Here is a 16,788-nt window from a genome sequence, read left to right on the forward strand (position 1 = left end):
TATCTATGGAATCATATGGTTGATATTATTGAACAACATTTGATATGGTTCACTTTCAAAGGAACCGAGATATTCTGCTGTGGTTCATTTCTTCACTGCTTCTATTTATGGGCCCAAATGTCTCCTAATAAAATTCTTCACATCTTCCAGAATTCAGTAAATTTAGAAATAATGACCAACTGGCTTCAGCAAAATCTTACAGTATTCTTACTGTAGCTATATAGGTCTAAATTGTTAAGAAGCTGAACTGTTTTTCCCTTGCACCGTAAGAGAAAGGCTTATTACAAATATTTAAACAAAATAAAATTTTTTAAAAGAAATAACTAAAGGATTGTTTCAGTGTCACAAACAAAACAAATTGGTTCCATTATGGTTACCAAATATAAAATAAATATTGCATTATTCCAACAAAGGGAAACAACCCAAGTGCTGGTGAACAGATAAACAGAACATAGAATATTCACTTAACAATATGCTATCTTTATTTGCAATAAGAAGGAATGAAGTGCTGTTATACTTCATACTACAAAGATAGGTTTCAAAATATTTATGCTAAGTGAAAGAATTCAAACACAAATTTCATATAACCTTTCATTACATTAATGGAGATGTCCAGAAAACTGAATTCTATTTAGACATAAAACACATTAGTATTCTTTGGACTTGATATAACAATGAGGAGTTAATGTTAATATGAACGAGCTACATCTTGAAATTTATAAAAATATTCTACAGTTAGGAAACCGTGATCTTTGCACAATCCTGCAAACACACTAAGAATCGATGAAAAATACATTAAAATAGGTGAGTTTCATTGTAAACTTTAGCAACATAGTAGTCATTCAATGCAGGCATTTTATGAATTAAAAACTGTTAAGCGCATGCGTGTTGCAGGCCGAAGCCTCTTCCATCCTTGTCAAGGGAGTGCTAATCTTCTCTCTCATAGCACAGCGGGTAGGGCGTTTGCCTTGCACGAAGCCGACCTGGGTTTGATTCTTCCACCCCTCTTTGAGAGCCCGGCAAGCTACTGAGACTATCCCGCCCGCATGGCAGAGCCTGGCAAACTACCCGTGGCATATTCGATATGCCAAAAATCAGTAACAACAAATCTCACAATGGAGACATTGCTCAAGCAAGATCGATGAGCAACAGGATGACAGTGACAGTGAAAAACAGTTAAAGTGAAATCTGTGTCTATAGTTATGTATTTATCTATACCATTCTATATATCTATCTCTCCTCAAATGTTAATGCCATTTCTAACTATAACTTAAAGCCATGGATTACAGAATAAAAAATTAAAATCTCCTTTTTCTTCTCTCTTACTATGGCATTATAATCTAAAATAGCTCTTTTATTCAACCGCTATCTAAACGTTTATTAAGGATTATGCAGGCATTAAAATGCAAAGTACAATGATCCTTTAAGAAACTTATGATAAAATAACAATGACATTCTTCAAGGACTTTGAACTAAATTTACTAAAATTTTTGTGGACTCAAAAAACTCCTGGAATAAACAAAGCTATTATAACAAAAAATGAGATGGTAGGTATTGCATGCCTTCATTTTAAATTATGCTATAAAGCTACAGTAATCAAAATTGTGTAGTACAAAATAAAGACTGATCCTCAGACTAATAGAAGATAATTGAGAGCCCAGAGACAAACCCTCAGATTTATGGACAGTTTATGGATGACAAAGGAGCTGGGTGCATAAAGTGAAGCAAGAAAAGTTTCTGCAACAAAGGATACTGGAAAAACAGAATAATCAAGGCAAAACAAAACTGGATCAATATCTTATGCTATACACAAAATCTAACTTAAACTGGTTTTAAAGATCTCAGTATTAGAGCAAAATCTGTAAAATATATTGAGGAATGTATAGCAGAATTTTTCAGGATATGAACCTTAGAAATGACCAACAATTTGGCTCCATTGGCAAAAATAACAAAAATAACAAATGGGACTATATCTAGTTTTTTTTTTTCTTTTTGGGTCACACCTGGCGATGCACAGGGGTTACTCCTGCCTTTGCACTCAGGAATTACTTCTGGCAGTGCTCAAGGGAATATATATATATGTATATGTATATATGTATATATATATGTATATATATATATACTCACACCGGTGAAATGTTATTTATTAAAAGAAGACCTGAAAAACAACTATAGCTGGGGTTATTGTAAAACCCCTTCTCACTGCTGGTGGGAATGTCCTCCTGTTCATTCTTTATAGAAAACAGTTTGGCATTTTTTCAGATAAGTAACGATACCATTTTGATTTGACCCAGTAATTCTACTTTCTAGCATCTATCCCCCTAAACACAAAACCATTATTTCAAAAAGATATATGCACACTAGTGTTTATAGCAGCAGTAAGCACAATAGCCAGGATATGGAAACAACTGAAATGTCCAATGAGAGATGAATAGATAAAGAAGTTGTGGTGTTGCTGCATATTGTACAGACTGGTGGGCTTTGTGTGAGTGAATTAAGTCAGAGGGAGAAGGACACATACAAGATAATATCACTCATCTATGGTATACACTGAAAGAACATAAGGAAATAGTGAGCTTAAAATGGAAGCAAACCTTTGGTTTTGGAATAAAGAGTAGGATTGCCTAAATTGGACCAGAGGTGTTATAAAGAAAAAGGTTGAGAGTCTTGGGCACTTCACTGGTGGGGAAGTTGCTGCAACTTCATACATCAAAACCATGAATAGTAACACTAATGTAATCATGTTGCCAAATCGACAATGAAATTTTAAAAAGAAAGCAATGGTATAGTGAAACAGACAGTTAGAGTAAAACATGGTAATGACTATGAAAAAAATCATATATGTATGACATTGGTGAAGGAGATGATTTTGCATTCAAGTCAACCTTAAAGTGTTAAATAGGAATTAACTAGCTCAGGGAAGGAGGCCACAGCAAAAGGAGCAGCAGGGAGGCATGAAAATACAAGAAGCATCTGGGGAAGCGAAGTGAATTCCGGGCATTAAAGTGATGAGTGCAACTCAAGTACTAGTGGATAGAAAGGGTAAATAAATGCCATCCCCCAAGGGGCCTACTCTGTGCCAGGCTAAAGATTTCAAAAAATTTTTCGGTTTCTACCTTGGAGTTCCAACAGATGAAAAGTGTCAAGCTCGTAAATGAAAAGCCACTATGTATTTTTGAAAGATTGCTTCATGTGGTGGGCAACCAGGATATTCTTTCCAGAGGTGTATGTAAAGATGCACAGAGAGTGCTGTGCTGAGTCCAACACAGTTCTGCCTCCCAGGTGTCCAGATCTCCTGTTCAGTAACCAGAAGATCAGTCAGAATCGAGAATTTGTATTCTTTTCTCTGCCCACCCTTTGTGGTCCTTCCTGGTTCAGCCGCCCTCTTAAGGAACAATCCTCCTTTCTTGGTGTATAAATCCAACTTCCAACAATAGTTGAATCTCAATAGGCATTCAAGAAGGCGGTCCCAGGCCTCTGTGGCATAACAAATAGAGACATCATGTATCTTATTTGAAAAGACATTCAAGTAATGGGATGGGAACCAAAGTTTCTCTTTTCCTAGGCTATTAAATCTTTATAGAATAGATACTATAAAGTCATTATTGTTAAAGGTCAAAATGCAATTACCGAAGTAAATTTTTCGATTTGAAGAACAAATATTTTAATTATCCAGAACAATATAGTTTGAAATTGTAGGCTTCATTCAATAATAATTAGGTTATAGTTAATTTTTATAATTGTACTACTATGGTCTATTGTTAATGAGTTCCATCTTTGCAAACCCTACCTCACAGACAAAACATTATGCCTGCATCCAGTCTACATACTTTTTTGAAATGACCAAGAATAAATCTCAGATGGCTTTCTCATCACTCACAGGGGGTGGGGAAGATAACAGATCAAGATTGAGAAAAACTAAATATGATGTCTGCACACACACAAATGGTGTTTTAGTGAGAAAAATCTTCTGTTATAGTCACACATACTGGATTAAATTTCTGTTGGTTGATGTCAACAGACTCCTAATGGTGCTATTAAAATGTACATGGAGTCATGAGAAAAACATAACTAAAATAAACAAATGAATAATCAGTTTTAAGGGGACCAGAGAGATAGAACAGGAGTAAAGACATTTTTTTGTCATGAGCAGACTTGACTTAATCCCTGGCACCACATACGGTGTCCCAAAGCACAGGAAGGAGTGATCCTCCTGAGCATGAAGTCAGGTCTCAGCTCCGAGCAAACCCAGTGTGCCCCGCACCCACCATGCCCGTCGGGTAATCAGTTTTTAGAAAGTTGTTTTCTAGGATAAATATCCCAGTATGTTACCTTTAAGATCATCAACATCAAAGATCAATATGAATCATATACATTCATTTCAAAGATTTCCGAAGTCATCATCAGTTTTCTATCCGTGAGACAGGATGCATTTTTACTATTCTCCACAGTAATCCCAAAGGTTTTCCCACAATGCCAGGTAATTTGATGCTAGGAGGTGAGCTCTCAAGTGGATCAGACCTCTCAGGGAATTCTACTGGAATCTCATAGAAATCTCATCCTCATTTTTTCATGGTATCGAACTTGGAAGAAGACCATTGTCGTGTCGAGTAAAGTAATTTTAAAAGAGCCAGTTTGGATATACATTTAATTCTAAGTATTGATCTTGGTAAATATGATAAGGGCTTAATCTGAATTGTGTGCCTCAGGGCTCTGTTTCTACAGATTTCACCCAGTATCTGTAATTCTACCATGGGGTGAACTATCACTTTTGGCCTCAGAAAATTACCTATCAGCCAGTGACAAAAAAAAAAAAAACAATTTCTTAGAGGTCACTAAAGAACACTCATGATGTACTATGTTCGACATTGTTTGTCTTTAGGTTACTTACCCTGCTGCCAAAGTATTTTATTAACTGTTTATTTCCAGTACTAACTTATTACCCTCCGGCTTCGCTTTTCATTCTATTTACAAGTTCATAGATAAGAAACATCCAGAGAGGGAAAAAATGATTACAAATTGCTAACTTGCAGAAGCAGAAACAGCTTGTAAGATAATAATCAGGGCAGTCTTACGTTATAAAAGTTATATAGGGTAGTTGAAAGGACAAGGTCGTGATAAAGTAGCAAATTGAGGAATTTTGAGTTTTGAATGGGAAAACTATAATCTTATAGACGGAAGTTTCAAAACAGAAATGACCAACATTAGGTGAAGTACCCAGTCTTGTGCCACATTTGGGAATCTTAAACTTTTGTTTCCACAAATGTACTGGGTTCCGTGCTCTCTGCACCAGACCATGTCACACTTCTGTTTTTCTCTGCCCTATCTTGCTGACCTTGCCTCACCTCCTATGCCTTTCAGAGTCAGATCTCAGCCGGAATATTCCTTCTCCTGTGTTACCTCTTTTGAATTGCTTCCTACTTCCCATGGTAGCCAAGACTTTTGATGTCAGAGCATCCACTATTCCTCATTTTTACCTTTATTTTAATTTTTAGTTCTTGGGATACACCTGAGTGGTGCTCAGGGCTTGTTCCTGCTACATCTATGGTGAAGAGCCAAAACTGGCTATGCTCAGGGGGCCATTTTTGCCCCATTTAAAAAAATGTTTTTATTAGTGAATCACTGTGAGGTACAGTTATAGATTTACATATTTTCGTGCTTATGTTTCACTCAAGCAATGCTCGAGTACCCATCCCTCCCCAGTGCTCATTCTCCACCACTGATGGTCCCAGTATCTCTCCCCCCCACCCTACCCCTCCACTCCACCACACCTCTGTAGCAGTGCATTCCCTTTTGTTCTCTCTCCTTTTGGGTGTTGTGGTTTGCAACAGAGGTATTGAGTGGCCATCCTGTTCAATCTATAGTCTTTCAGCACGCATCTCTCATCCCAAGCGGGTCCTCCAACCACACTTTACTTGGTGTTCCCTTCTCTATCTGAGCTGCCATTTCCCCCAGCATGTGAGGTCAGCTTCCAAGTCGTGGAGCAAACCTCCTGGTACTTAACTCTACTATTCTTGGGTGTTAGCCTCCCATTCTGTTATTTTATATTCCACAGATGAGTGCAATCTTTTTATGTCTGTCTCTCTCTTTCTGACTCATTTCACTTAGCATGATACTTTCCATGTTGATCTCAGGGGGCCATCTGCAGTGCCAAACACTCAACCTGGATTGGCTGCATGCAAAGCAAAGCAAGCAAATTAACACCTGTACTATTTCTCTGACCTCTATCCATTTTTAACACCACATATGTGTCTTTCCCTATAGCCTAGCATCTAAGAGGTCAGGAACCATGTTGACCCATTAATCATTGCATCTCTATTTTCTAGGAAAAGGCATGTCAAACAAATATTAACTAACCAATTCATTAAAAACATGCATGTGGGGACTGGGGAGACAGCACAGGGTGAGGGGCACATGCAAAGCATGGGCCGACTTGGGTTCCTGGTACTGCATGCTTCCACGAACATGTTGTATGTCGCTATGGTGGTACCCCAAGCAACACTGGGGTTGCTCTGATGTCCTCCAGAACTGCAGGACGCCCATATAAAACAGGTCCAGTTGACCGAGTATCACACCGAGAGTCTCAGGGTACTATAAGCACTACAGAAGAAGTCCTCAACTTCCCCCCAAAATCCTCCCATAATTTTGGTATACACTTTTTTTAGAACTCATAAGACAAAAAACGATTGTTCAAAATACCACACAAAAAAACCCCACTAATAATATGAGTGCTGATTATTAGAGCGAGGGCTCAACCTAGAACTTTCTTTTCTGAAATACATTCCAGTTAGCTTTGAGGCAGAGGCCTTTGTTCTGCTTTGGAAGAAAGAACCATTACATACTGATGCCAAGATACTTGTTTCTGGACAGCAATGGAGCCCTGAAGTAACTCTGAGAAACGGCAACAATTCTGTGACCTTAATGAAATTACAGTTTTGAAAATGCACATAGAACTTCTGAGTTTGTTTTGACTTTATTTAAATATGAAGAGTTAAGAATATAAGGGAATAAAAATTCTAGGGTAGAATCACTATAAAGAGGCATTTAAATTATGCTGAGTGGGCCTAATCAAGTCAACTTGAATACATTTGTTTGAGTATCTCAATGTACAAGTATACACCTCATAAATGCACTCAGTGACTTTCTAATTCACATAATCTGAACACATTTAAAGCAGTCAAATTCTAAGCCTCTAGAGATGGTTGATTTCAGCTGTTGGTCACTGATCAAACTGTCTCTTTAAATATCACTTATTCAAGAGCTCTCCATGGGGTCAGGATGTTCTGTACTAAAAGTGCTGCTTTTTTAAGAGAAAAGAGTTTATTTGAATTTCTACAGATTTATCAAGCCTACTTCAAGTTTCAGGGTAGGGAGTGCAAAGACAGGAACAGATGATGTTCCTTCTTTCCCCATCTTTCCTCTTCTTTCTGTGAGTTCCAAGAATTTGAATTTGCCCCTTATACCCCATTTTTACTCTCTCCCAAGGCAATCTTGGGGTATTACCACCACCCAAATATACTGCTGACTACAAAAATCTCTAACCCTAACTTTGCAATTGGGCTCTCGGTCTTTTTATACCACAGTTTATTGTAAGTCACCATGCCCCAAAGAAACTGCAAGTCAAAACATCAAAAGTGCAGGCACCTATTCTTTGTATTTCCTATTTCAGTGGCCACACAGTGGAGGCCAGAAATCTGAGGACCACGCAAAATTTTAATTCTCCTTTATGTTCCTTGGTCAATCACCAATTCTTTATAGCAGTATTTTTTTCTGAAGAGCATCAGGAGATATGGGCCATACTCAGAGCTTAGTCTTGGCTTGACACTCAGAGAATCATCCCTAGGGGGCTTAAGATATGATATGGGATTCTACGAATCAAACTCAGGGCAAGTGCATGCAAGATAAGTGCCTTAATCCTGTACTTCCCCACCCCCCACCCCCTCACAGCAGCATTTTTCAATTGCAGTCTGTAGACTGATGCCAGTGTGTGGGTGTAGAAAGGCTAAAAACCATTGGGCTGTTGCTTTGTTTTTGACTGTCTGTCTGTGGACCTGTATGCAAGACAGGTGTAGGTCTACAAATGACTCTGTATAGCTGAAGATGCTCCTTCAGAGTTTAATTATATCTAGAGTTCAATTATGTCCTTTCTATTGCTACTGAGGCTGCTGTTAGTTCATGCTTTGCTATTTCTCTTAAACAACAATCCCACTCCTAGTCTTATCTTCTTATTTATCGGACTGACTCGCCAGAAGAGTAATTTTCCTGAAAAAATTTTTAGCGTTAACATCCTTGAATCTCGACCTATAAAAGGATAGTTTAGGAGGTAAGGAGTTTAGGAGGCAATACAAACATACAAGCATGCTATATGATCTTTATGATCTAGTTCCCCACCAACCTGCCTCATTCCAACTTTCTCTACTTCCCAACATATCCACCCCCTGACCCTCAAGCTCCCACTTCTATGCTGCCAGCATCCTATCCATATCTCCAATGTCTCATATGAGGCATAGAATCAGTCATTGGTCCTTTCTGTATCAGACATCTGCTATTTTTGATGATACAGCATTTATTATATCTTTTTCTGGTAGCAGAACTCTGGGGTTACTTGTGCTTCATTAGAAGGAATGACTGTCAATCAAGGTGCCCTAGCTGCCTTGCCCAAAGGATCTAAGCCAGCCAACCCAAAGCTCTTCCCAGAATTTTACCGAATTTTGTTTTGTTTTCTCTTTCAGGACCATACTGTTGGTGTTCTGGAATTATTCCTGACTGTGCTTTGAGATCATTCCTGGCAGCATTCTGGGGGCCACATGTGGCACTGGAGGGTTGAACAGAGTCATGGCTGAAGTGGTCACACACAGTGCAAGCACCTTACCTCCTAATCTATCTCTTCAGCTTTCCCCAGAATTGTATTTGTGAGAAATGGCCACAATTTCAGGTACAGAGTGAATCCATTTCAACTTCAGTGCTTTAGTAGAACTGTTATTCTGTTTTCTAGATCCTTAGAGTTTTTGTTATTTCAGGTATTCATATAACTTCATTCTTCTGCTCCTCTCACTTTTCTAAAGGTACTTCTAACCCCTTTCTCTCCCTGACTACCCCCTGCTCCAGAGGGGAAAAGAAATCCCAAATCTCTTAGAAAAAATGGACTTCACCATTTTATTCTTTTTGACATACTGACCTGGCGCAATGCCTAGAAATCCATAAACATTTACTGAATTAATTAGCTATTGCTTGCATACATGAATAATGAAAGCCCTTGAGAGGGAACAGGGGAAAAAAGTGTCAAAAGCAACGGCGGGCTGTATGACAGTGCTGACACTGTTCATGGTGCTAGCATGATAGTTGAGCTATTTGTGTCTCTTTACAATTCTAATGTTTATTTCATATTTCTTCACATCACATAGAAAAGGAGAAGAGAGTTTTTTTATTTTCTCAGGGCAAATCTTGCTCCCGAGAATCAACCTTATTACTTCATCAGACGAGACTATAGGATTCCTTAGATTCTCTCTCCACTCAACATGCTCTGGATCAAGAAGGAGGGGAGGTCTGGAGGGGAGGGGAGGGGAGGGATTCTAGAAAAGTCAATATCAATTCTGGTATTGGTGAGCAAAATTGTCCCAATGTTGGTATTTTGTCAAAATTTCCAAGAAATTTTATCAAGAATCAGAATTCAACCTTAGTGCCAATAGAAAATCCAGACAACTGGTTTGAGAAAGCTGTAAGGCTGAGCCCAGGGACCTGTTGAAGGAAGGTGGTGCAGTGTAATTGGGGGGATTTCTATTTTCTGGAATTTACCAGAATTTATGATAGATATTATGAACATTCTCATGCAAACATGATTCCATTAATATTATAATTAGGAGCTCATTCATAATACTAATCAGCAGTATTCCTTAATTCTACAAGCACATTACAATTATTAACACATACATTTTAGGGATAAGAATATACTATTGCCTCGCTCTATAATGGCCCAGGAAGTCTTGCTGTGTTTTTTTATGCTTCTCTACCAGCTAAGTTAGGTAGGGGTAGACACAAAAAGAGGCTATCAATCATGGCTTGAATCCAATATAATAAACTGGTTTTGAAAAGCTAGGCTTTAGTTAATCTCTGAAAAATAAATCACGTTTAATAAAAAAGTCATATAATCAGTGGATATGTTAACATGTTATCCCAGGAACACTAAATGTACCTATCTAGAAAATAGGAAAATTGAAATCCTTGTCATTATAGTCAGCGAAGTTGAATGTCTTAGTTAATGGAGCAGAACTAAACACTTAAAAATGTCACTTTGAAATTCAGAGTGCTTTCAAAAGAACACTAACTGAAGGATCAGGAATCATAAGTCAGCACGCTCTCACCTCACTCTGCTCTTCAGGCTAACTGTCCTCAGAGCCAGAGATATTACCTTCCCCCATCCCAAGTGCCGTGTCACCCTGCCAGTGTTTTGGGGAAAGATGGAACCCCAAACATGCTCCACTGATCCAGGTAGACACCTGCACTCTGGGGAAGCCTCCGTTCTCAATAAGTGGCTTATTGGACTTTCCAGGGTTCTGTGTGCATATCCTTTTTGACAGGCTGGAAATAAATGAAGCAGCAAGAAAATTGAAGGGAGAGCAGTACAAGCTGGAGGTGGTCTTGGAGAATCACCAAGGCTGAAATCAAACTCCTCAGATTAGAAGAAAAGTGCAGAATTACTGGAGACTTCGTTTAAGACCATACCTAGCTGGCATTGCTCATTATAATCTAAGCTCAGTGCTTGGCCTCAGAAGTACCAGTGATGAAATCTGGGCCTCTCAAATGGAAAGCATGTGCTCTAGTCCTCTGAGCTATCTCCATGCCCCTTCCTGCCCCAGAGACATGCAAAATAGAGACAAACAAGAACATCTTTACATCGATGAAGGAAGAATCCCATCCATAGTCGAAACTAAGACCTGCCCTGCAATCTAAGACCAATCTAAGACCTGAATCTGGACCTACAAGTTAGGGGAACAGTGTCCTTAACTGTAACAGAAGTTCAAAGAACCACATTTCTACCCACTGTGCAAAGGAGACCATTGTGCTCCACTTTATCACCAATCCATAGATAGCACAGAGTGTTCACCGCTGTGCAATGACCAGAAAGGCAAAGAAAGACTCCCCAAAAGGCAACATAACTGACAGTTTGGCAGTATTCGTGAACACCTGGGGACACTTACTACTCAGTAAATGATACGAAACTTCCTTCAGTGATGCTGTACCTCATACAGAAAAAATATCAGTCAAGTTCTGTATGTTCCCGTCCTGAAAGATTTGTTATTATTAATGCTTCTGCTGAAAAGACGTGAATCTTAGATGGAACTCTTGATCTTTGACAGAAGTCACATTATGAGCATCCACAGCCTACTCTGGGCCACTTGCCCACATCTACCTCCAAAGAGTGACTTAGTTGAGAGGCAGTCAGTATCTGTATAGCTGGACTAGGGGATCAGTACCTTTTTGCTATTGTTGAGTAGCAAAAATAGAATATACCCAACAGTGATTAGGCAGGGAGCCAGGTATGAAAAGTGACAGGGTACTCCCAAGAGCAAGAAATAGGAACCTGGTGACAGAGGTCCTATTTGACTTTCACATTCAGAATGTATGTGTGTGTGTGTGTGTGTATGTGTACTCTTCAGCAAGTCTCCTGTCTGTCTTGAGTCCATGTTTAACAAGTCAGTGAATGAGGGATGCCAGATGATGCTTTCCAGCTAGAAAACATAACGACTCTCCCTCTCTAGATTTTTCTTTCAAAAGCAATTACATGGGAAGTTCCATTGCTACTCAAGGAGTATGACAGGCAGCTCTGCATTGAGAGCCCCTTGTAAAAGTATTAGGATGAACCAACTTCAACACTTGGTTAATGGCAAATGATGACAAGTTACTTTGCCTGTCATTTGAATGTTGCCTTGATCCAACACAAAAGTTCTTCTCATACTTCTAGTGGAGAGTTATACTGTTAACTTCACATTCAACATCTTGATCTTGCAAACTTATCTCACTTTGTTTCCTGATTCCCATTTCCTTGTCCATCAAATCAGTTTTACGGGTCATTACTGACACCATATCACACCACTTTTTATTGTATGAACATTCACCTGTTCTTTTCAACCTCTGCTATGTCTATTCCTTTATTTCTTTTTGGTTTCTGGTATGGAGGCGGTAATAATGGCAGAGAGAATATAGCAGCGAGCAAATACCAGAGCCTTGTATGCATATTTAATCTTTACAACTGTCTTTTGTGGCAGGGGATATTAATTATTTCTCCCTTCTAGATGAAGGCAGAGAAGCTTAGAGAAGTTAGGATTATGTTGCAGGCTTGGTACAAGACAGTAGCTAAGGAGAGTTCAAATTCAGTCAGTAGGCTCCAAATTTAAGCAATACTTTCTTCTTATAGCACTTCTGAGGTCCTAGCACACACTCTACTAAATGTTGTTAGAGTTTCCCTGATTCATCTTCAGTATGACCTTATGATCTTGGTCATATCTTGATTTTACCAGTCTCACAGGAAGAGAGCAACTTCAAATCCATACACTTTATCACCCTTCCAGTCTTCCTGCCTTATTCTTGAACATTGACCGCTCCACTCATTTTAGGCCTTGCTCCATTCCAGTATTCAGATAAGCTGGCAAGTTAATGATGTCACCCCAATAATAAGTTTGCCTTTGGAGTTTGGTACTCACCGAAGGAAAAAACTCTTCTAACGTTACTAGTAGGACAGTATGCTGCTACTTCAAGTTCAAAAGCTCTTGGTCTATTAGCCAGGTCCCGCAACTACACTGTTTCCTAAAACTCTTTTTTACCATGTCACTTTCTAAATCAAAAGCTTCCAAAAGCCTGCCCTCACCTCCATGATTGCTTTTACTATATGAATTCTAAACTGATCACTGGCATTCAAAACCAAGCGAGAAGGTACCATGTGACCCTCCTCCATTATATGATCTCTTTTATCTCTCAGGGATTTCATCTCCCAGGACTCCCTAAGCTGAAGTTCACTATTGTCGAACTCACTTACATGTCCTTCTTTATACCCTTCATTTGTGACTTCTTCAAGGTCTCCTTTAAGGTTTCACTCCTTGGGAAATAGGCCTGGGCGAATCCCTAAGCATATGAAAGATGGAACTAAATTATACTGTTCTAGAAATTCAAGCAATTAAACTCTTATTAAGCATTCAATATTATTAAGCTAAGATTTGGGCTACGGTGGATGACACCATAGTGAAACGGGTATAATATGAGCTCTCAAGATGTTAGTTGCATTATTGATCTTGGCTTGATAGAACAGGATGAATAAAACAAAACCCATTATACAGTGATGCATCATTCCATTAGAGATGAGGATTGGATCAGACAGGAAGTTATCACTTGCCAAAAGCAGCCATATGAGCACAGAGCAGCTTTCCTAGGCTTTGGGCTAGTTCCGTAGCTGCCAGGGCTATGTGCACAAATGGTCAATTCCATAGCTGTCCAAAGATTAAGCAGAAAGTCCTTGACAAGGTATCAATGCTGATGTAAGATCACAGGATACACACGGCTCATCTTTAATTTACTTGTCAAGATTTGAAAAACATGCATATAATTGAAATTAAAATATATTAGTATGATCTATGTCAAAACATAATAATTTATGATCTTACTAGTAAGTAGAATGGAAAATTCCCACAAATTCTTACACTAAAACACGAACCATGTTTGATTTGCTCTTGACTTCTATGGCTTGTATACTCTTGGGAGTGCATGTTATTATTCTCAGATGTTAGAAGCACTTTAGTGGAAAGCCTTGGGAAATGATGTAATCTGCTAAACATTATGGACTAAAACCCAGAAAAATCTAGTTATCGTATGATAAAGGGCTCTTGCCAAATATGAAAAGCACGCCCCATTAATAACTATAAAAGAAAAAAGTTTCCATTTATTTTACATACGCTAGTTAAAAAATAGCAACTGTCTATACTGTTTCTTAAAATTAAAAGTTTATTTTCTGCTTTAGTTTATTTAACTGAGACTTCACAACATACCTTCTATCTTCTAAATTATAATTTTGCTGTCAGATTTTGGAAGATGTGCAATCTAAATTGCTTTAAAAATATTCTATGAAATCAGGTGAAATAAAAAAAAATTTAGGTCAGAATTTTAGCTTGACTAAAATTGAAAAGGAAAAATAAAACAAAAACAAACTGTCAGACTACAAGAATAAAAATAGTGGTTACTAGGAGAGAATGACAGGGGATTAGGTAAATCAGGGAAAGGGAATCAATTTTATTGTTAAGGATAGACACCAGATTATTTTTCTTGGCATATGCAATGTGATATATGTATGTGTGTGTATATATGTACATAATTATTATTCTGTATGTTTTAAGACTTTATTCATCCCCGTTGCTCATCCATTTGCTTGAGCAGGCACCAGTAACATCTCTGTTGTACGACTTGTTGTTACTGTTTTTGGCATTTGAATATGCCACAGATAGCTTGTCAGGCTCTGACGTGCGGGTGAGATACTGTCGGTAGCTGTAATAAATTTTTATTTCAGTAAAATTAAAAAAATAAAGACATTAAAAAACTAAATATTTATTTAAAATCATTATTTTTTCATGAGCATGCCTCTGTACATCAAGAAACTACATACAGTTCCCCTGAGCACCACTAGGAATGATCCCTGAGCACAGAGCCAGGAGTAAGCTTGGAGCACTGTAGAATGTGTCCTTCCCTCACCCCATTCATAAAAACTGGGGAAAATAGACAAAAAACAAGTATAAAGAGAGAATTATTTCTCAAAGTCCATCATCATAAGAATTCACATAGTTATACACGGTAGAATCCTAGGTGGGTATGTCACAGCACTGAATAAAGGACAGAAATATCAAACCTTAGTTGGTAGGGTAACCTTACCAGACTTATCCTGGATCATTTAGTAATTCATTTAACATATTGTCAACCTGGATATATTCTAATGGATGATAAAACAAAATGAAAACGTAGATTTCAGGAAGCTTTTAGTGATTTTGGAAAAAATCAAATCAAATAAAGTATGAGAGCTTGAGAGTAATAGGCAAAAGTTTGTTCAGTGAAGGGTGACACTTAAAGACAGAGACTTGAAGGGAGATAATGGAGACAACTATGGGATCTGCCAGCCCTAGCACAAGAGTATCATAGGTAGAGGTAACTGAGTGTACCAAATATTGAGGCAGAGCCATAGTTGGTAAGTTTGGAGGAAACAGTAGCAAAAAAGCAAAGCAAAAGGGCAGGTTGGCTGGAAGTGAGTTCTGAGCAAGTCACAGGGTGCTTGTAGGTCACAGTGAGATTTATGAATGAAAGTGATACATTAACCGGGGCTGGAGTGATAGCACAGCAGGTAGGTGTTTGCCTTGTACACAGCCGATACAGGTTCAATTCCCAGCATCCCATATGGTCCCCCGAGCACCACCAGGAGTAATTCCTCGGTGCATGATCCAGGAGGAACCCCTGTACATCGCCAGATGTGACCCCAGAAAAGCAAGTGATACATTAACCACTTGAGATAGAGGCATGATTTATGCTATACTTGAAATGACTGTCCAGGCATATGTGTCCTTTAATTAATAGGTGCTCAGAATAAATGAGATGAGAGATTACAGTGGTTTGTATGGGCAATGGAGGCTATATCTTAGTTGTTACAAAGGCAGAGCCAATAGGATTTTGTGGCATAATAGTCATGTGGTGCATGAGAAGCTCAGAATGCTTGAAAAATATTTATTTCACATATCCAGAAGAGCATATTTGCCATTTATAATTTGGGAATGGTCTTTTATAATCTTTGGGGTGGAGTTTTACTTGACATGCTTACCATAGATACCCATAGCATCACAATTTATGAGTTCTGGGGTCAGGTTCTACCTGAAGACAAATTTGGAAGACTCAACATAGTGGTATTTTATTTAATCCAAGAGGAGTGGATGATACTGTCTTGAGAATAAATAGACATTCAAAGCCTCTTATTAGGTCTAGTAACTTAGACCTGGAACACTCCAATGTTTGTGTCTAAAAAAAGTCTTGTTGAGATATAATTTAAAACAAATGTTTATGGGAAGAAAAATTAGAAGGAACAATGTTGGAGACCGGAAAATATTGGCTAAAAAGTTAAAAGAATTAAGAAAAAAAGAATAATGTCCTGAAGGCCAAGTGAATGGCATGATGGGTGAAGAAGTTGAAAGCCTGCTGAGAGGAGAGTACTGGATTTGGAAGTAGAGAGGTCAACAAACGTTGAAACAAAAACTAGAACAAAATTACTTTCAAAAAAGAATGAAGGAGGGGCCGGAGCAATAGTACAGTGGGTAGGGTGTTTGCCTTTCATGCAGCCAACCCAGGTTCGATTCCCAGCATCCCATATGATCCTTTGAGCACTACCAGGGGTGATTCCTAAGTGCAGAACCAGGAGTAACCCCTGTGCATTGCCAGGTGTGACCCAAAAAGCAAAGAAAAAAAATGAAAGAATGGAGTGGAAATGATAAGCTTTTCAAGTAATTTCTTCAGTGAGTTTTTTTATAGAAACTCTAATTTTTATTTTATTTATTTTTTATTAGTTTATTCTTTTATTGAATCACCATGTGGAAAGTTACAAAGCTTTCAGGTTTAAGTCTCAGTTATACAATGCTCGAACACCCATCCCTTCACCAGTGCACATATTCCACCAGTGAGTTTTTTTTTCCCCAGAGGAAGAAGCAAGATTCCAGTCCTAGTAAGGAATTCACAGCATATTTGCAGGTTGGTGGGAATGTTGATTTAGAGATT

General features: G+C 38.4%; 1 protein-coding gene and 1 pseudogene across 2 annotated transcripts in view; both read right to left on the reverse strand.

The window, feature by feature from the left end:
* Positions 1–16,788, reverse strand: part of KCNB2 (potassium voltage-gated channel subfamily B member 2) — a 438,993-nt gene that overhangs the window by 268,170 nt on the left and 154,035 nt on the right. The window lies entirely within an intron of this gene.
* Positions 866–951, reverse strand: LOC129403102 (U6atac minor spliceosomal RNA; annotated as a pseudogene).

The sequence above is a fragment of the Sorex araneus genome, chromosome 2 (genome assembly GCF_027595985.1).
Source record: "Sorex araneus isolate mSorAra2 chromosome 2, mSorAra2.pri, whole genome shotgun sequence".
NCBI lineage: Eukaryota > Metazoa > Chordata > Mammalia > Eulipotyphla > Soricidae > Sorex > Sorex araneus.